Here is a 23,080-nt window from a genome sequence, read left to right as displayed (position 1 = left end):
GGTTGGTGTGGTGTTGCCTCTGCTTCACTGTGTTCAATGTTCAGCTTCTCTTACCCTAGAAAACACAGTGATTTGATCATTAGAAAACAAAACAAAGTAAAAATCGGCCCTTCCTTGAATGCAGGCAGGAATGTACAAGATAAAGGGAATCTAAAAGCAACTTAATATTTTGAACTTCATTTTCTTTTACATCACTTCATAATAAGTTTCTGAAGTAATGGGAGAAACTTTGGAAAGTTCTAAGAAAAATCCCTGTCAAAAATGGTTAAACAGAAAGAAAAAGGGCCTTCAAATTGGTTCAAACCACATTGTAAGGAGAAGAAACTCAGATAAAGTATATAATATAAATCCAAAGTAGCATTCTAGCTACTTCAGTTAGTCTGGAGAACAGATGCCATTGCCAGGCACTCCATCCCCAGGACCCCAGAAATAGACCGTGACTCTGGCTGGGTCAGCTAAGCATGAGGTGATGTTGGTATTCAGGGTGGGGACAGTGATGAAGGGCAATAATATGCTTAAAATCATGTCTCCACTTCTATTTGGCTATATTCACGTAAGCCAATTTCTTACCTTCTCTAAGCCACCATTTCCTCACTTGTAGAGTGGATATAATAGTTTTTGCTTCATATGGTTAATGTGAAAAAATTAGTTAAATTAGATAATGGATGCAATAGTATAAAATGATAGCCAATGCTGCTGCTGTTGTTTTTATACATAAAGTTTTGATCAGGAAACAACATCTCCCAAAAAGTCCTTTTGAAGTTTTACTTTGTTGTGAAGGGGAAAGTGGAGACTGGGAAGACATTGGAGTCAAGATCTAACTGTTCCACAGGCTATGTAAATACTGCACAGGCAAGATAGTAAGGGACTAATGAGAGTGGTGGCTTGAGAGAAGAAATATCATGAGAAACAGAAATAACTCTAGTTACTTTCCATATCATCCAGAATAAAATTGAAAACCCTTACGAGTGCCTGCAAGGCTTGGCATGAGCTGCCTCTCCAACCATCTACTTCTTGGAGTTCACCTTCCACACCTCCATCCCTTCTACCAGCTCTGCTTTGGCCACTTAATTCTAGTCACAATCTCTCATTCATTTTCTTTTAAAAGGATTTTCATGTTTCTGCCTCAGGATATTTGTACTTGCTGTTTCTTCTGCCTTAAACATCATTGCCCCATGTGTCCATACAGCTGGCTCAATCACTTTTTCTAGGATTCTGTGTAAATGTTACCATCTGAAAGAAATCTTCCCTGATTACAAAAGAGCACTTTCTTCTACTTCATGTCACTCTTTCCATTTTTCCTTTATATGCTTAAAATTTACCACTTCCTAACAAATTTTATGCTTATTTGTTTAGTTTTCTTATCTATCTTCCCCTCACACTCACAACAAATAAGTCTCATGACTGCAGAGACTTTATTTCATTGCAATATCCTCAAGGCTTCAAACACTGTCTGGCACATGACAATTGCTTAGAATGTTTGTTGAATTAATTAACTTATATCATCATTTGGCAGTTGGATTGGCTGTTGAAGATTCATATTTTGGGAGCAATGAATAATTGGAACTGATTTTTAAAAATCACATGAAAAATAACAGTTATACATGATGAAAAAAATACAGCTGGAAAATATAAATAATTTTAGGTGACAATAGGCAAGTGTCCATTTAACTCCTAATTTTTGGATAATTGCTTAAGAGAACAAATAAACTAAAAATATTGACCAAGTACCTTGATTTTTTTTTAAGATTTTATTTATTTATTTGACAGAGAGAGCGAAAGAGCACAAGCAGAGGGAGCAGCAGAAGGAGAGGAAGAAGCAGGCCCCTTTCCGAGCAGGGAGCCCGACGCGGGACTCGATCCCAGGACCCCGGGATCATGACCTGAGCCGAAGGCAGATGCCTAACCATCTGAGCCACCCAGGCACCCGTACCTTGATTTTTTTTAACTTTCAAATGACATTCTCAAAATTATGAGAGATAAGCAGCTATAAAGTAGCATACATGAAAATGTATTTATTTTCAAATGTTTTCTATAACAAGATTTTAAAACACTGCAAGTACACATTTAAGATAACTTTCATTTACATTTTTATTAATTTTATATTTAGCACATCAGTTAATTTTACAAAATAAAATCATAAAATTTTAAATTATATAGCAAATATGTGATATTTGTACTATGTCAAATCTCTGGATGTTTAAAACAATTTTATAATTAGCAGGAAGGAAAAATTAAGGGGGGAAATTGGAGGGGGAGACGGACCATGAGAGACTATGGACTCTGAGAAACAAGCTGAGGGTTCTAGAGGGGAGAGGGGTAGGGGGATGGGTTAGCCCGGTGATGGGTATTAAAGAGGGCACGTACTGAATGGAGCACTGGGTGTTATATGCAAACAATGAAACCTGGAACACTACATCAAAAACTAATCATGTAATGTATGGTGATTAACATAGCATAATAAAATAAAAAAATAAAACAATTCTATAATTTGAAACAGACTTTTTTTTTCAAAATTTCATTTAAATTCTAGTTATTTAACATACATTGTAATATTGGTTTCAGGAGTAGAATTTAGTGATTCATCACTTACATACAACACCCAGTGCTCATCACAACAATTGCCCTCCCTAATACTCATTCCCCATTTAGCCCAACTCACCTCCCTCCATCAACTTTCAGTTTGTTCTCTATCACCAAGAGTCTCTTATGGTTTGCTTCCCTCTCTCTCTTTTTTTTTTCCTTCCCATATGTTCATCTGTTTTGTTTCTTAAATTCCACATATAAGTGAAATCATATGGTATTTGTCTTTTATGTTAAAAATAGTTATGTCATTTTCATCACGATATATCATCAACAGACTTAAACATAAAAGTACCAAGATTTAGTTATATTAAAGTGGATGAAAATGAATGAATATGATTTAGAAGATATTAAAATAATGGAAATTTTTAGAATCACATATATTGATCAACTGTGCACTTTGTTCTTTTGCTTATACAATCAGTACAATAGAAACTATTGGAAATATTATTCTAAATCAAGTTATAGAAATCACTGGCTAATGTAATAATTTGTAGCGAAACATCCATTCTCTGCTACCTGCTCTATTATAACTTATTCTTAAAATATTTTTGTTTAAAAACATACAAATAACTTAGTATTCTCTTTTGCTCTATAATTTGACACTGGATCATATTTGTTTCCATACACAGAATCTTTTCTACAAAACACTAGTAAGGATAGTTTCCCTTGTGTTCACAGCATGCCTTATAAGTAGGCTTGTGTATGTCTTCCCTATTGCCTTTTGACTCATATTTCCCAATTTTTGAAGTAATTTAAATAAAAATCACCAAAAAAGTAAAAAATGAAAACCACAATTCCTATTAAAACTTTAATGTCATCTAAGTCTGCCACAGTGTAAACAAATGTTACTTTTTCTATTATTATATCCAAGGTATAAGTATATTCCATATTTATTTTGTAAGAAAATCTACCTTTTCTGTTTTTAAATTAATAAGGCTTCTCTACTACTTGCTTCCATGCCATTAAAAATATGAACTACCTCTTTAAACAATGTATGTAGTTCATGTATGAATCCCTCCTCAATAACTTTATATTAGTTATATGTATTTGAGCAGTTATTGAAAAGTGAATCATAATTTTATACTAGCTCACATTATATTATGATCAATTATTATGGAAAAAAAAAGTCTAATAGTTGAATGTGGAAATATCTATAATGGCCATGAAATAATAATCACAAATTTAAAAGTTTTTCTTCAGTATTTTCCCAATTTGAGCAATTAAAAATAATTAAAATCTGGTATTAAATTCTGGTATTAATTAAATATCTGGAATAGATAGTCCTTTGAAGGCCAAAAGTTTTGCTGGTCATTTTAATACTTTGAAAAAAGTCTACTTTCCACAAAGACATTATGTCAAGACATGTTACATCTATGTTCTTATCAATAGGACTACATGTCAATTATTTGCTCAGGGAAAGAAAGTATGTCCTCTTTCTATGTATATGCCCTAAAATTTAGAAGTAATATGTAAGAAATAAATTTCCATATAACTGATAATGTGAAATATCAAATATAAAAAATTATAAAATATATTTTCTTCATATTAAACAAGTTTTCATCATATGTCATCAATATTTTAATAAGAATTTTTTAGATAAAATGGAAAATGCAATTCTCAATAACTATAGTTAAGTGAATTGGGATATACACAAAGTAGTCTAAAAGAATGAGTTCATAGTCTCAAATTTAAAAAAAACCTTGTTTTAATTCTATTTTGTTATAAATCCTGTTTCCCTACCATACTGTGAATATTCATTTTATTATTTTAGAAATGTGTGTATGTGTATTCTAAATGAAGTCCTTATTAGTCATTATTTTTATATTTATATACAATGGTCCTCAATTTTATTCCCAAATGATTTTCATCATAGCAATTCTGATTTTTAACTTCATCATTTTCATTAGAAGATAAGGATACAGTCAAAATATGAAGAGGTGAAAATAATCTGATGTATTTAGGGGCCAAGGATTTCTGTCTAAACTAGAGAGATGTGGGGACCTGGATGGCTCAGTCAGTTAAGTGTCTGGCTTTGGCTCAGGTCAGGGTCTCAGGGTCCTGGGATGGAGTCCTGCATCAGGCCTCCCTGCTCAGTGGGGAGTCGGCTTCTCCCTCTCCCTCTGCCCCTCCTCTGCTCATTTTCTCTCTCTCAAATAAATAAATAAAATCTTTAAAAAATATAAATAAACCAGAAAGATGTGCTTCTGTGTAACCGTCTTCTTTAAGCATAGTATGTTACTGAGAAGAAATATTTTGACAACATAGGCAGCTTGCAAACATTGGGTAATAATTTCATTTCTGTTTGTAGGGCAAAATTGCAGTTCTGTTTGTAGGGCAAGAATATAAGTGAGTTCACTACCGGTGGAGATAAAAGCCAGAAGCATACTCAATCATTGGCTCCTGCTTCTTCAATAATACATGCTACTTATTTCCTTTTTCATAACAGACCCATATTTTTGTCATAGTATAAAAACAATGAAGTTTCTCCCTTATAATTCTATTATCTTCATGCCACAAAAGAATGGTGACATATATTATCTGAATTTCAAACATGTATTCATAGCATAAGTCTCTCATGATTCTGGAACAAAATATTTTGCCCGACATTTAAGAGTCTTTTTGGAGCTTGCCAAATCATCCCTTTGTCCTCTACCAGAGCTCGTAATAATGTATTTGTGAAAATGATATTTAAGGAATGACAGCAAGGTTGATAAATAGTACTGGGTTATTGTCATTTCTTATTCATTTTATCCTGTCCCATACCAAAGAAATGTAATGGGAATTAGCTTTTCATCCATGTTTCAGGAAATGAACCCAAGTCTCCAAGTCTACATTGACTTTTAGCAAAGATATTAGGTATAGGGTTCTTGGATCATTTTGAGATGCCAAGCATGTGAATGGAATTATAAATCAGAGTGATAAAAGACTGATTTTCTACAATTATATCAGTAGGTTCTAAAATCATTGAAGAAGTCCAATACATTCAAATGGCAATGCTACTATTTTAATTCAAATAGCCATAACTATAGGGGCGCCTGGGTGGCTCAGTCAGTTAAGCATCTATCTTCGGCTCAGGTCATGATCCCAGGGTCCTGGGATAGAGCCCCATATCTGGTTCCCTGATGAGCAGGGAGCCTGCTACTACCCCTCCCTTTGCCCCTCCCCATGCTCATGCTCGCTCGCTCTCACTCTCTCTCAAATAAGTAAAATCTTAAGAAGAAAACAACAAATAGCCATAAGTGTAGGTTTAGAGTTGATTATGTAAACCAGTGGTTCACAAAAGAGTCATCTAAGCTTCTGTTAAGATATAAATAACTGGACCCCACCTCCAGAATTTCATCAGTTCTTCTAGGATGGGGTCCAAAATTTACATTTCTAATAATTTTCTAGCAATCCTAATGCTTTGGTTTTGGAGACCACACTTGGGAGATTCACTGAAGTAAATCACTGACAGGTGAATCCCTTGGAAGCTTAAGAATCACTTGTTTTCAAATAAAAGGCTTTATAAACTCATAAATTTTGTGTATTATAGGAAAATATTTAGTCAGATATTGTCTACAATTTTCAGTCAATGTTTACTTAAGACATGAAAATGTAAGGATAAGTATGAAATTTACAATTTGTTTTGCTGCTTTCATTCTTCAAATATTCCACAGGATTCAAGATTGATTCATTGACTCATTGATTTTGTTTAGGAAAGACATATTCACTGATCCTAGGTATTGCCAGCCATTTTACTATGCAGTGGTGACTGAGGCTGGAAATGAGCAATCATTTTAGCAAGGTTACTCAAGGAAGGTCTTTGAGAGGTTGACATTTGACCTGGAATATGTAAAGAAGTAAGTTATTAAAAGATCTAAGAATAGAGTGAGCAGCAGTTCAAGGTTCTGAAGTAAGAACAAGTTTGACTAAGCTGAATACAGTTTTTCAGTTTGTCAAGAAATGCTATATAAAGTGCTATTTGACTAAAAATTAAAATTGGACTAGAGGTTTCAAAGAAAAATAAATTAAGAGCAGCTAGGGAAATTTCTGAATTTACTCATATAAATATTTTCACAGAATAGGAAGACTAGCACTGAATAGTATTTATCAAACAAGTATGCTGAAATTAAAATCATAAGCACAGTAGTGAAGATTCCCAAGAGATCAGCTGGCTGCTTAGGCAGGACTGTTCAGGAGCTCATGTTATCCTGCCAAACAATCCAGAAAGTCAGTCTATTCACTTATAACTGGGGACTTTTTTTTTTTTTTTGCTGGAACTGGAACCTGGAATGAAAAAATATATATATGGGCTCTCCATGGACTTCTCATTGTTAAAGCATATGAGAAGCCACATAGCTGAATTTTGGAATAAATTACACTTGACAAAAATGACATCAAAGTGAAATAAAAAAAATAACATTTCAATCCAACTGACTTTAATGAGTCCTAATAAATCCAGTCAAACCCACAAGAGAGAACATATCTTGCTAGTAAGTAGAGAGTTTGAGGAGCTCTCCACTTTACTTCAAGAGAGGACACTGCTGGAAATTTTAACATCGAGTTTAACTCTTTTGGCTGCTTTTCTCTAGCTTCTGTAAAAACCATCAGCACCTTCTGCCAATATGTTCCTTTTTATCAGATGGGGTATAACACAATTTACTATGCTGTAGATTTACACTTGCTAAGATAGTGACACTCCCCTTAGGACTCTACATGTGTCTACTATGATATACTTTGAGGAATCCTTAAATTCTTTAGTTTCTCATATATTTAGGGTTTGGAATGTGGTTGCTTAGAGCAACAGCTAAACTCTCTTATTATACATTTTTGTTTTTATTTTTAGAAGGTCACCTAAGTTTCTTTTGGGATATAGCTTGCAATCTCTAGGTTATGGGTTGAATTGTGTCCCTCAAAATTCATATGTTGCATTTTAACTTAGTCACCTCTTCAAAGGCCCTATCTCCAATATTGTCACATTTTGAGATTTTGGGGTAGCTAAGTTAAAATGAAATCATTAGGGTGGCTAGTATCCTTATAAGAGGAAATTTTAACACAAAAAGTGATACCAGGGATATGTACACGAAAAGGAAAGTCTTTTTTCTCTGTGTCCTCCAGGAGGACACAGAGAGAAAAGACAGTTATCTGCCAGCCAAGTAGAGTGGCTTTGAAAGAAACTAAACTTGCCAAAGCCTTAGTCTTGGATATCTAACCCCAGAACTGTGGGAGAATAAATTTTTTATTGTCAAACAACCATTCTGTGGTATTTTGTTATGGCAGCCCTAGCAAACTGAAGCACCTCATGATTTCTGACTATGAAAGCATTCAAATACCACATATCACAATGGTTGGTACCATCTTTGGAACATTAGTAGTAGAGAGGGGAGTGAAGAAGAGGTGCTTTAGTGGAGAAGAAGCAAGGAGGGGAGAGGAGGAATAACCAATAAATGGATTTCCTTTTTGTAGTAAAACAAATTAAGTTAGATATGATGGCAGTCTCTCTCTCTCTCTCTCTCTCTGTCTCTCTCTCTCATACACACACATGCAGACACACACATACCCTAAGAGAAAAAATGTCACCTGACAAAAATGTACTCCCAGTAGAACAATGATCTATGGATTGAGTGCCTGCTTCTGAGTTCAGTAATGATTGAGAAGACACTTGTAACACATTTACACTTTCCTTGGAAGTAAGAAGTATTAGATTCTATCATTTGGAATTAGGAATGGAATTTTAAAACAGTGGTAATCTAGGCTGCAGTTTCCAACATGCCAAAAACATCTCCTGAACTTATGTGACATTTAAAAAGATAAAGAAATATGACTGTGTTCTGCTATTCATTAATCCCTTGGAATTGGGCAGTGGTTTTGTGAGGTGCTCTAACAAAACAAAGTACATAAACATGAAACATTTCTCTCATAGTACATAAAACAGAAAGACAAAAACAAAAAATGGTATTAATCTCAATGACATTGAGGTTGTTATAATGGAGAAAGTAGTATGAGAAATTATTCAATGAAATGTTTTTATTTTGCTGATGTAAATGTTAACATTTAACAATATATCCTTACATTGCAGAATTGTTTTTAATTTCTTTGAATTCTTGTGGATGATAATAATTTGTCCCTCTCATAACTAGTGAAACTTTCTATTTGTGGTTGTGTTACTACATTAAAATTACCTGAATTTGCTTAATCATTAAAAAAAGGAGTCGCAAGCATATATTTCCAAAGCGTGTGTCAACTAATACCAATAAAACAGAAAAAAATAATAGATTATTTATTTTATAAAGAATAAGTGAAAAACACCACAAAGCTAAATATATAGGATTTAGTTATGTCTTTTCATATATTTCCTAATTTATTACTTAAAAACAACTTCTAGAATTTGATGTAAGAAGATTTCTTCTGGTATATATAAATATAGAACTATAAGCATGTCATATATATGACTAAGTCAAATAAATGTCTTCAAAAATTGCCCACAGGTATATCATTTCAAACTTAGATTAAAAAAAGAGCAAACTACAGCACCTATACTTTCTTGCATATATCATATTGCATACACTGTTTCTGTTATCTGTTTTTGACATTATTAAAGTAGAGCTAGAATTTAAGACATTTGCATCTGAATCCAAGGGAGAATTTTTTAGATTTTTATGGTATATTTTCTTTCAACTCTTCTAGTGACTGATCTTCACTGAGATTATCCAAATTATTCAACTTTGTTCTTTTTATAAAAATAATTGTCTATTGCTAGCATTACCTTATACCAAACCAGATAAAAACACCAAAAAAAAAAGGATAGGCCAATACCTCTGATGAACATAGATGCAAAATGCTCAACAAAGTACTAGTAAATCGAATCCAACAACACATTAAAAAAAATCATGCATAACAATCAAGTGGGATTTATTCCTGGGTTGCAGATGTAGTTCAATATTCACAATTCAATTAATATGATACACTACATCAACGAGAAAGATAAGAATCATATGATCATTTCAATAGACACAGGTAAAGCATTTGACAAATCCGTTCTTGATAAAAACCCTCACCAAAGTAGAGTTAGAGGGACATAAAAGCCATAAATGAAAATTCCACAGCTAATATAAGCCTTAATGAGAGCTCTTCCCCTATGGTAAGGAACAAGACAAGGATGTCCACTCTCACCACTTTCATTCAACATAGTACTGGAAGTCCTAGCCACAGCAATCAGATATCCAAATCAGTAAGGAAGATGTAACTTTCACTATTTGCAGATGACAGGATACTATATCTAGAAAACCTGAATGACTTCACAAAAAACCTGCTAGAACTGATAAATGAACTCACTAAAGTCCCAGGATACAAAATCAACATACAGAAATCAGTTGCATTTCTACACACCAATAATAAAGCAGCAGAAAGAGAAATTAAGGAAACAATCCCATTTACAATTGCACTAAAAATAACAAAATACCTAGGCATAAACCTAACCAAAAGGGTGAGAGACCTGTACTCTGAAAACTATAAGACACTGATGAACAAAACTGAAGATGACACAAGAAATGGAAAGATATTCCATGCTCATGGATTGGAAGAACAAATATTGTTAAAATATCCATACTAGCTAAAGCTATCTGTACATTTAATGCAATTGTTATCAAAATACCAATAGCATTTTTCATAGAACTAGAACAAACAATCCTAAAATTTATATGGAAACACAAAGACCCCAAATAGTCAAAGCAACCTTGAAAAACAAAAACAAAGCTGGAGGCATCACAATTCCAGACTTCAAGTTACAGTACAAAGCTGTAGTAATCAAAACAGTATGGTACTCACACAAAAACAGACACATAGAACAATGGAACAGAATAGAAAACTCAGAAATAAACCTGCAATTATATGGCCAATTAATCTTCAACAAAGCAAGAAAGAATGTCCAATAGGAAAAAGACAGTTTCTTCAACAAATGGTACTGGGAAAACTGGACAGCTAGATGCAAAAGAATGAAACTGGTTCACTTCCTTAAAACATACATAAAAATAAATTAAAAATTGAAGAGCTAAATGTGAGGTCTGAAACCATAAAAATCCTAGAAGAGAGCACACATAGTAACTTCTCTGGAATCGGCCATGGCAACGTTTTTTCTAGATAGGTCCCCTGAGGCAAGGGAAACAAAAGTAAAAACAAACCACTGGGACTTCATCAAAACAAAAAGTTTCATACAGTGAAGGAAACAATCAACAAAACTAAAAGGCAACCTATGGAATGGGAGAAGTTATTTGCAAGTGTTATATCTGATAAAGGGTTAGTATCCAAAATATATAAAGAACTTATAAAACTCAACAACCATAAAACAAATAATCCAATTAAAAAATGGGCAGAAGACATGAACAGGCATGACAAAGACAACATCCAGGTAGACAAAAAGTACATGAAAAGATGCTCATCATCACTTAACTTCAGGGAAATGCAAATCAAAACTACAATGAGATACCACCGCACACCTGTCTAAATGGCTAAAATCAACAACATGAGAAACAAAAGGTGTTGGCAAGGATGTGGAGAAAAAGGAACGTTCACGCATTGTTCATGGAAATGCAAACTGGTGAAGCCACTGTGGGAAAACAGTATCAAGGTTCCTCTAAAAGTTAAAATGGAACTACCCTATGATGCAGCAATTCTATTACTGGGCATTTACCCAAAGAATACAAAACACTAATTCAAAGGGATACATGCATTCCAATATTTATGGCAGTATTATCAACAATAGCCAAATTATGGAAAGAGCCCACCTTTCTATCAACAGATTAATGGATAAAGAAGATGTGGGACACACACACACATATATGTATATTATGGAATATTATACAGCCTTAAACAATGAAATCTTACCATTTGCAATGATATGGATGGAGCTAGAGAGTATAATGCTATGCAAAACTTAAGTCAGTCAGAGAAAGACAAATCCCATATGAGTTCACTCATATGTGGAATTTAAGAAACAAAACAAATGAGCAAACAGGAAAAAAAGAGAGAGAGAGGCAAACCAAGAAGCAAACTCTTAATTAAAGAACAGACTGATGGTTACCAGAGGAGAGGTGGGTTGCGGGTAAGTGAAATGGGGATGAGAATAGGCGATGGGGATAAAGGAGTGTACTTCTCATCTCCTGATGAGAACCTGGTGATGTATGGAATTATTGGATCACTATATCATATACCTAAAACTAATATAAGATGAAACAGAGAGGGAGGCAAAACATAAGAGACTCTTAACTACAGGAAACAAACTGAGGGTTGCTGGAGGGGAGGTGGGTGGTAGGATGGGGAAATTGGGTGATGGGCATTAAGGAGAGCCTGTGATATAATTAGCACTGGGTGTTATACACAACTGATGAACCACTGAATTCTACCCCTGAAACTAATACAGTATATGTTAACTAATTGAATTTAAATAAAACACTTTAAAAAATAATATAACACTGTATGTTAACTAACTAGAATTAAAATAAAAACTTAAAATTTTAAAAAGGGTCTATTTATACTTTGAAAACAATTTAAATTTTTAATGGCACATTTTTCTATATCAAGTACAATTGGATTACTTATATATTTAGGATTTTTGGGCACATTTTTCTATATCAAGTAATTGGATTACTTATATATATTTAGGATGAATAAAAACTTTCCCTAGTCTTATTGAGATAATTGACATACATTATATAAGTTTGAGTGTACTTGTTGATTTGATACATTTATATATTGCAAAATGATTACCACCATGCCATTAGCTAACACTTCCATTATGTCACATAATTATCATTGCTTTTTTGTAGTTAGAACATTTAAGATCTACTCTCTTAGCAACTTCCAAGTTTATAATAGTATCATTAACTGTAATCACTAACTGTAATGTAATTAGAATTAGATCCTCAGAATTTATTCATCTTACAACTGAAAATTGGTACTCTTTGACCAGCATCTCCCCATTTTTCTCACACCCTGCACTTTGGTAGCCACTATTCTAGTTTCTGGTTCTGAGTTTGGCTATTTTTTTTTTAAAGATGTATTTATTTATTTATTTATTTATTTATTTATTTATCTGAGAGGATGGGGAAGGGTAGTGGGAGAGAACTTCAAGCAGACTCCCAGCCAAGTGCAGAGCCTGACACAGAGCTTGATCCCATGATCCATGAGATCATGACCTGAGCCAAAACCAAGAGCCGGTCCCTCAATTGACTGAGCCACCCACGTGCCGCTGAGTTTGGCTTTTTTTAGATTCCACATATAGATGATATTATACAGTATTTGTCTACTCTCTGACTTATTTCACTTAGCATAATGCCTTCAAGGTCCATCCGTGTTGTCACATGGCTGGATCTCCTTCTTTCTCATATCTGAATGATATTCCACTTTACATATACGCCACATCTTCTTTATGCATTCATCTGTTGACAGACAGGTAGGTTGTTTCCATATTTTGGCTATTGTGAATAATGCTACAAAGAACATAAGAGTGCAGACATCTCTTTGAGATTCTGATTTCATTTCTTTGCATATATACCCAAAAGGGGGATTGCTGGATTATATGATAGCTCTATCTTTTAATTTTTAAAGCAGTTCCATACTTTTTTCTATAGTTGCTGCACCAATTTATATTTCTACCAACAGTGCACAAGGGTTCTCTTTTCTCCCCATACTTGCCAACACTTATTATCTCTTGTCTTTATTATGATAACCATCCTAATAGGAGTGAGGTGATATTTTGTTGTGGTTTTCGTTTGCATTTTCTTGATGATTAGTGATGTTGAGCACCTTTCCATGTATCTGTGGACCACTTGTATGTCTTCTTTGGAAAAATGTCTATTCAGTTCCTCTGCCAATTTTTAATTGAGTTATTTGGGAGATTTTTTGCTATTGAGTTGTGTGAATTCTTTATATATTTTGGACATCAACCCTTTATCAGATATATGACTTGCAAATATTTTTTCCCACTCTGTATTTGCCTTTTCATTTTGTTGATGGTTCCCTTTGCCGTGTAGAAGCTTTTTAGTTCGATGTAGTCCCACTGTTTATTTTTGCTTTAAGTGTCAAAAAAAATTGCCAAGACTGATGTCAAGGAGCAAAACTGATTTTTGACATACAAATGATTTCACTGGCAGAAATAGTGGAATTACCCAACAGCTAAATAGAATTGAATAGCTCTGAGTTTACAATCTGCAAGGTTAATGTGTCAGCTATCTCAGGATGAAGATATGGAATAAAACTAGATAAATTAGATAATAGATCCCTACTATCCATAGACTTTATACTGAGTCTCATACTAATATTAAAAATAATAGCCATTATTTTCTGAGTACTGGCTATGTGCCAGGCATTGGGCTAGGCTCTTCAAATACTTTTAATTTATCTTCACAAAGACCCTAAGAAGTATGTATCGTGATCTTTATTTTATAAATAAAACCTCAAATTAAAAGTTCAAATGAATTGTCCAAGATCAAAGAGCTACTAATTTGTAGGACTGGGATTTCAATCTAGCTCCGTTTGACTCCCTAAAACTCTGTTGTTTTCACTTTAACATATTCCTTTTAAAACAACATCATGACTAAAACATCCTAGGACAACTAAGGGCAAACCTACAATCTCTGGCTAATGAGACCAGCACTTGGTTTCTGCTCTTTCGTGATTTCTACTGAAGAGGACTTAAAGGAGAAGACTGTATGAGAATATAGTGTTGACTATGCAAGGTGCTAAGCTTCATGAGAAGTTTAAAATGCCAGATTTTTTTTTCTCTTTGTATGCCCTACTGAGAAGCTTCCATAATAAAATTAGTTTCCTAAAGCATATGGCCTTTTTAAGTTATCTTTTCCACTAGTTAAAAATGTTTATGATGAAGTATAACTTTACTCAAATTCCATATGTTTGCTCATCTCAAGGAGCAGCTCTGCAGATTTTGTCTGGAGCTGACTGAAGCAAAGAATTCTGTTTCCCCTAATACCATATAATATAGGCACTGGCAGAACACAGGAATATGAGATATGAAACAGAGGAATTTGGAGTTGGTAGTAAGCATAACTTAACTGGGGATAGCAAAGATCGCCGACTGTCATTGAAGGAAATAAAATTTCAGGAAAGGCATCCATAAGTAATTTACCCATCTACCTATTTTATTCATAGTTCTATTTAACTATTCGTAGATATAAACTGTTTTGATGATGGATAAAGACGACAGAATAGTTTCTGGGGGAAATGTACAGGTAAAGTACCCTTCTATAATATTTTTTTTAGTTTCCTCCTCTAGTTAAGACACGTGTTGGGGGTATGACCTGCCTCTATGATATTGCTAAGGAAACAAGTGGTCAATAAAATCTCTTAACATTCTATCAACTAGACCTGTCTCTAACTTTAAGTTGTACAAGTGACCTCAAAAAGTTACAGCAGGGCCAGTCGGGTAGATTGTGCCCATGAAAGTGGCTTGGTACTGGTAACAGATATAATGATACCAAGATGTCAGTGGTTATGCTAGCAAAGATTGTCATTCAAACACAAAATCTGTCATTTTTTAATTATGAAAAATCATTTTAATAAAAATACTATAGATAGGATAATATTATTGGAAGTCTCATTTGGCACAAAAAGGCTTGTATACTTCTAATCAATCCAAAAAAAAACAAAAATCAGGGGGTTACTTACTGATTGATCTGGATAGAAAAACGTCTTTACCCAAATAGCACCACAGGCTCAAGTGAGAACAGTCAGATTCTTGAGTTCCCTTTGTTCATTTTAATATCAATCCCAGCCAAGACATTTTAGTGGCAGTTATAATTATTTTACAACTGCCTTGGAAGCTTGTCATATTGCAGCACTTACAGAGATGCTATCATAATAGCCTGTCTCAAGAAAGCTTCAGCGAAGACAAAATTAAAGCTCATCAGTTGGCAAAGTCACAAATTGATAAAGTACAAGTGAATTGGAAATTCACCAGGTAAACAAAGCTCCAAGTCATTTAAAAGCAATGAAAAATAGGTCACTGCTTTCATGTGTGCCAATCGCACCAGAATTCTAAAATAAAACCTAGCAACTTCTTACTAAGCACTTAAATAAAATCTTTAGATGTTTTTAAGGCAACATGACAAAAATACGTAGTTGTGCCACACACACACACATGATAATATGAGTACACACACAGTCTTCTTAATGCCTTCAAAAGCCTCCTAAATCAGTTCAAAGGGAAAAGAATCTCACCGCCAAGTACTGACAGGTCTAGTGAGAGAACTGTTTACTGCATGCTGCAAAACAAGAAGACCATGGCCCAGGGGAACAAGTCATCACAGCTCTTTTAATGGCCTATCCATATTACTTCCTGACAACTGTGGGCCCAGCACCTCCAGATCTGTGTGGTGTGGCTGGATCACCATGAATCTGCATGATATCATCTCCTAGGTGTATGTCTGGCTGTTTCAGCTGGCTGTGCACAGAGTTGTGCAACTTATTTGGGTAGATGATACTGGTGGTAACGATGTCCGATAGATTTTTCCACAATGTAGGCATTTCTCCTAATGGTGTTATTATCTTCCAAATTCAGTGATGAGGCTACAGAGTTTCCTTGTGATGCTTTGCATCTAACATTCATCCCTAATACCTTACCCACTTGTCACCTTGTCATGTGCTTTTAGGATGGTGCACTGAGCAGTGTTCCCAATTTATGGTAGGAGGAAAAGAGCTTTGTCTTTCTTCATTTGAAAAATTTTGGCCCAATTAGCAGCATGATTTGGATCTTAAGCAAATAATGTTGAATTGAACAAATTAGTAAAATAGTATTTTCACCCATGGCACTGGAGAAGTCATCTGAGCAATATTTATAAAAGTAGACTATTTGTATCTACAGATTGAACGGTTGCACTTTCAGCTGGTGAGTTAATTTATACTTTTCCTGAAACCCAAGTTTGAATCATATACATATGAATGTGCAAGAGTGGGTATCTTAACTGGTGAATGAGCAAAACAAATAGATTGATATTCATCTCTCAGTACTACTTATTCTTTGTGCATATATATTTTTGTAGAGGTAGAGAAAATCATATGTTCCAATTTGAAAATGGAAATTCATAGAGATCCTATGAACATCTCTTGCAAAAATCAAAGATCTACTGACAGATGGCAAATATCAAGAACCCACATCAAATATATCTTAATAATCATTCTCTCTTCTGAGATTATATTCAACCTAAGCTTCCTTCTTACAGAGTCCTTCTGGTAACCATTACCAATCTATCAGAATAGGCATGAAAGATAAAATCTATTTGCCAAGTCCTTTACAATCTAAATGTTGTTAACAAAATGAAAAAGGTTAATTGCATTAGAAGAGAGCTGGAATATTTAGAAAAAGGGACAATAGAATTATTCCCAACTATAAATGATCTAATATCTTCAATATTAACACATCAGCCTTTAAACCATCTTAGAAACCTTTAATGTAAAAAGGTGCTGAATGGCTATAATCCATACAATACCTTATGGATGTAAGTTTCTATTCAAATTTAACATTCAATTTAACATGTTCTTACTTTTTTTTTATTATGTTATGTTAATCACCATACATTACATCATTAGTGTTTGATGTAGTGTTCCATGATTCATTGTTTGCGTATAACACCCAGTGCTCCATTCAGTACATGCCCTCTTTAATACCCATCACCAGGCTAACACATCACCCCACCCCCCTCCCTTCTAGAACCCTCAGTTTGTTTCTCAGAGTCCATAGTCTCTCATGGTTCATCTCCTCCTCTGATTTCCCCCCCTTCATTCTTCCCTTCCTGCTATCTTCTTCTTCTTCTTCTTCTTCTTTTTTTTTTACATATAATGTATTATTTGTTTCAGAGGTACAGGTCTGTGATTCAACAGTCTTAAACAATTCACAGCGCTCACCCACAACACAAACCCTCCCCAATGTCTATCACCCAGCCACCCCATCCCTCCCACCCCCCACCACCAACATGTTCTTACTTTCTTAACTTCTTCCAGAATTGCACCCTCAGAAAGACACCTGGCAGTCACTATTGACTCTCTTCCAAAGCACAGAAAATTAACTGTATTACCCCTCTTAATGTGATTTGTGGATTTTTATATTTGATAAATATCACAGATTTAACATAGGTTGGCTATGGTTAAATTCAATCCATGTAAGTGAAATTATGAGATTTAAGTAAGTATTTGTGATTTATACACAGAGTGTGTTGGGTATATGATTTGGGTCAATTTAGGGAAGTTCTCTAGTCCTTCACCTATTGTGCCATGGCTCTCCTTGACTCTAACATTTTAAGCACACCCTTTAAGTTGATGTGAGAGACAAGAAAGAAAAAAATAGTTGCCAATTTCAAGAAAAGAAATGGAATGAACACACACCCATTGACAATTACGTTTCTAAAAGACCAAACTAAACCAGAAGTCTTTCTTAAAGAAAAATACTATGTGTAGTACACTTCTTCCGAGTCATAACATTTTTAAAAGTCATTCTCTATTGAAAAGGTTTTTTAAAGTAGTTCTTGTCTTATTGTTATCTTATTTCATAAGAGCCAGTGGGATTTCTCAGTTGAAATGTCAAATTTATAATTAGGATTCCTATGATACAAAGTTTATCTTGCTTAAAGACATAAGTACCTTTTCAAAGATTTGAAATCTGTAATACACCAATTAGATAAATCTTCACTGAATGTTCCACATATAAATTAATTTTATACTACTTTTTTCCTTTTGAAGTTCTAATAAAATAATAAAGTATTTTGAACAGTGAACTTTAAGATTTGTAAGGCAAAATTTATGAGATTGTACAATTTATGTAGATAAAAGATTGAATTTTGCCTAATTCCCTTTAAGATAAAGGGAAATATTTATTATAGTAGTGTAATCATTATCACTAAAACAAGAATCACTTATTTACATTTTAAGATACACAATCCTTCAATACAACTTTTTTGTGTGTGATGTTTCTAAAACATTATTACATCTCTCAAGTAAAGTGATTTGTTCCCTTTTCAGTTATAGAATTAAGTCCATCATTTAAAAAAATGAGTTTTAGTAATTTTTAAAGTTAACTCTAAATAGAAATTTTAAATGTCATGAGAACATATCGAACATATCTATACAACCAAAATGAAAAAGAAATCATTCTCATTTCTTGGATTACTAATAAAATTTACTACTGTGATGGCTTCCTTTTCATCAAATAACCTATTCCTATGATCATAATGATTGTTTTATTATCTTCATATTTTCCTTTATTTTATAGATATATTTAGCAAAAATAAAATGTTAAGTTTCAGAAAATGATTTCAATATTTCATATACACAGAATATAATGACATGTATTTCAATAAAATGCTGTGAATAAAAAAGGATTTAAATTGTCTGTTAAAGAAGAAACTAGGTCAGTTAAAATAATTCTCTTTCAATTACAGGGTAAAAAAATCTCATTTATTCAGGATTTTTATTACTTTAGAATTCATGACACTTAGGGTAATGACTAGATTGAAGTTTACCGTTACATTATCTCTGAAGAAAAAGTTCACTCTTTAGCACAGTCAACTTTCCCCTATATCTTTTTTTTCCTTCTCAACTTTTTATTGGCCTCCTGCTCTCTAAAGAGTACCCTGCGTCTGCCCCCTCAAAGCCTCAAAATTTTTGTGTTATTGGTATCAAACGCTTTGCCTTCCACAATTCTGTAGGCGGTGGTCTTTTGGATGGTTTGCATGGAGTTGCATTTGTCCGGGGTGTCACCAAGGTTGAAGTTCTGTCTGTTTACCAGCAGGTAGTGGTAGGTGGTGATCTCAGCCTCCAGCTTGACCCTGATATTCATCAGAACCTCCTATACCTGGGTCTGGTGTTGCCCTTCTGCACAAATCTGGGACAGCTCCAACTCCAGGTGCAGCAGGATCCCCTTGAGCTGCTCCAACTGCATAGCATAGCAGGCCTCCACCTCCCTCAGGTTGTTCTCCAAGCTGGCATTCAGATTTCTCATCAAGTCCTGGTGGGTCTCCAAGGACTGGGCCATACATTTCAGCTCCCTGAGCATCATTTCAGCTGTTCCTATTTCAGTGGCCTACACAGTGGCCACTGTGGCATTCTCCTCAGTCTTCAGAGATCATTATTTGTCCAGCTCTTCTGGATTCTCCTAAGCGAGCTTGTGGTACTGGGCCTGCCTATCTGCCATGATCTTTCTGAGATCCTAAGATTTGGGGCATCCAACTCCATGGTCAACCCAGAGTTAGCAATCTGTTTTTGTAGACCTTTTAGTTCCTCCTTGTGGTCCTTTATGAAAAGCAGCTCTTCCCTGAGAATCTCAATCTCCATGTCCAGCTGCAGCCAAGTGACAATTGGTGTCATCAACAACCTTGTGAGGTCCATGGATGTCACTCTTCACAGACTGGTGCATGACCAGCTCTGTCTTATATTTGACTCTGAAGTCATCAGCAGGAAGAAGGGCATTGCCAGTCTGTAGAATGATGCAGACACTGTCCACAGAATTTGTAAAGATCTGAGTCCTCAGCTCCTTGATGGTCTTGAAGTAATGTCCCCAGTACCTGACCCAGGTTTCTTTCTTCTCCAGGTGTTCCCAGATTTTGATCTCCAGTCTCTTGTTATCGGCCTTCCAGCTCCTTACCCTCTCTACATAGGAGGGCAGACAATCTTCCAGGTCTTACATGGTCCCCTTCTCACCCTGGATGTACCCTATGCCCACCAGGCCCCTGGCCATCCCCATGGTCATGCCCCAGGATTTCCAGCTGGCCTGTAAGTTGGCAGAAAGGGACACCAAGATCCATAAGCCTGACTCCCAGTGCCTGCATAGATTCTGGCCATGCTGCTGAGAAGCTGGACCCAGTGTCTGGGTAACTGCATGGAGCTTGGGGACCAATAGCTGGAGGAGAAGGTGAAGTGAGTGGCCAAGCTCACACTGTTCCAGGAGGAAGAGAAGATGTCAGAATTCAGGCTTGGGCCACCTCCCTTACATCTTTTTACCCTTTATTATGAGTATGCTTTTGTTTTAGTAAGCATCAGTAGAAACTGAAATTATAATTTATGATTAAGCAAACTAAAGAGCTGATGAAAGGCTCTTAATTTGTCCAAAGTTAATGCATTCTCACCAGTTACCTGCTTCTCCCTTGGTTTACTCCATAGACTGTGGTCCTCAGGAGGAAAAAACAGAATAGACTATAACTATTTATGATAGATCAGCTACATGTGTACTCAGAATCTGTTCTTAATCATTTGTTCAAAAATAGTTACCAAGAGCTATTCTTTTTGAAAGATACTGTGTTGGCTTTAAGGGGGCCAACAATAAACAAAGTAAAATCTCTGTTGTGTCTTTGTTTTCTCATCTGTAAAATGGGATTCAAGTGGTAGTCATCTCCTTGGGTTGTAGTGATTAATAAGATACTATAAATTCTAAGTAACACATTGCAATAGTTTTATCACATGAAAAGTGCTCAATAATATTAGCTTTTTGACATCATTATCATTGCAGGCTGTTGAGAAAATATTTTAATATTTGTGCAGTATGCTGACTCTCAATACATTGTGTTGAACCTTGAGGTTTGGGCTATGAGCAACACTTGGGAAATCAGTTTACAATGTATAGATAGTGAAGGAACTCAAGAGTATTTACATAACTTAGGAAGTATGTGTTTACATTTCAAGAGACTGAGACTCAGGATCTTGGTGACATCTCTAGGTCATATAAGCGGGAGATGATGGGGTTTGCCTGTCCATTGGAGAGATTTATATTCCAAAAGGTTGGAGAACCCATTACCCTTTTCTTCCCATCTCGAAGGAACAGAAGTTTTTCTTTTTCCTTTCATTTTTTGGATATGTGCAGAAGGTAGCTTTTCTACAGTATAGAGGCATCTAAAATCCATTTTCTTTCATCCCCTCATGGGGTGTGAAGTCATTCTCATAGGAGATTTTACTAGTTGTCTTTCGTTGTGTGCTGCAGGAGTAAACACTGGGGTAAAAGGGGACAACAACAGTGACTAATGACTGATATGTTTCTAATCCAGAACATCTTAGGTGGACATTCAGGATGAAATTAATAACAATGATTATTCCAAACCAACAACCATCATTATCATCATTATCATGGCAGAGACTAGCTACAGCCTAGCTGCTAAATATGCAACAAACGGTATCTTTACTTCCTGGGCTTTGTTGTTCATCAGTATAGTCAGGTAACTAAGACTTGGCCCATAGAGTATGGGCAGAAGTGAATGCCACCTTCGGGGCCCATAAAACCTACTCTAAAATTCCCTGCATATTTTCTCTCTTTTCATCTGCTGGATGGAAACAGAAAATCCAGTGGGATACTCAAATCTTAGATGTTAATCAAGCCACTAGACTGAAAGAGCCTGGGATTCAGCAAAACTGTATAAAGGAGCCTTCCTCTAAACCCACCCTACCAATTGTCATTATTCTTAGATGTAAGTGTGAAAGAAATCACTTCATTGTCAGAAGCCTCTAAGATTTGCATGTGGCAGAGGGATGTTACAGATTTTAGCCTATGCTAATAGAGAAATTGAGCCTTATTAATTATTTAAAAAGATTCACGGTTGTACATGTTAAAAAAAGGACCAGTGGAGCTCTTTGTATTCTCTCCTTTCCAACGGAATCCAGATAACTTTATGAATCAGGCACAGTATATGTGTGATTATCTTATTTCATCCTCACAACAATCCTTTAAGGTAAATATGTTCTAAAATTCATAGAAAATGACTTTTCTATCATTTCTTATAATGAAGAAACTATTTAAAACCCTAAAAAGGCAAGAAAATGGAACTTTTGTCCATTGTTAAAATGACAAAATAATGTGAGAAACAAACCACCTCATTTTTTTCACGCAATTTTCAATTCCTGCCATGAGTTAGAGATCCAGGAAGACATAGGCTTAGGGGCAGAGAAAGAGTTAAACACTATCTAGCAGACAAAATACATATAAATAGTAAGATCCTTGACTTCATAAATGAAGTGTATATTCAATCTAAGAATAAGAATAAGAATCCACTTTATATTGAATGATCTCCTTCTTAAATATTTTGATTTCTACTTTAAACTCGCAATGTCCGTATTTTATTTCTTTAGACTAATTTAAAATAACAATAGAACATATTATGTATATGTGTGTGCATATATATATATATATTCTCTCATTTGCAAATCTAAAAGAGATTTATTGATTATGTTCACACCTCCCTAAAGAAGGTGCTGACCATGATTTCTACTGCTTAGTCAAATGTTCCTGTGATATGCTCTAGTATCCCTTGATGCTTACCCTATCTCTTGAAATTATGCAAGAAGGTCTACACATCTTCCCTTTAAATGCTCTGCATGTCACTGACTGGGTTGAGTCATCATGTCATTTCTATCCCTCTGGTCAATAGCGATGTTAAAGTAACAGCAAGGTGATGAGCTCTTTTAGCAGCATAGGATGGTTATCATGTTTAGGTGTAAAATAATCCAGTAAGCAAGTAAACAACAGAAT

General features: G+C 34.9%; 1 pseudogene; it reads right to left on the bottom strand.

The window, feature by feature from the left end:
* Positions 1-19,216: 19,216 nt before the first annotated feature.
* Positions 19,217-21,372, bottom strand: LOC112825474 (keratin, type I cytoskeletal 18 pseudogene; annotated as a pseudogene).
* Positions 21,373-23,080: the final 1,708 nt, after the last annotated feature.

The sequence above is a fragment of the Callorhinus ursinus genome, unplaced genomic scaffold (genome assembly GCF_003265705.2).
Source record: "Callorhinus ursinus isolate GAN/ISIS: 27379988/994484 unplaced genomic scaffold, GSC_fseal_2.0 scaffold4, whole genome shotgun sequence".
In the NCBI taxonomy this organism is placed as follows: Eukaryota; Metazoa; Chordata; class Mammalia; order Carnivora; family Otariidae; genus Callorhinus; species Callorhinus ursinus.
The sequence above is the reverse complement of the archived record's forward strand: the minus strand, read 5'-3'. Positions and strand labels throughout refer to the sequence as shown.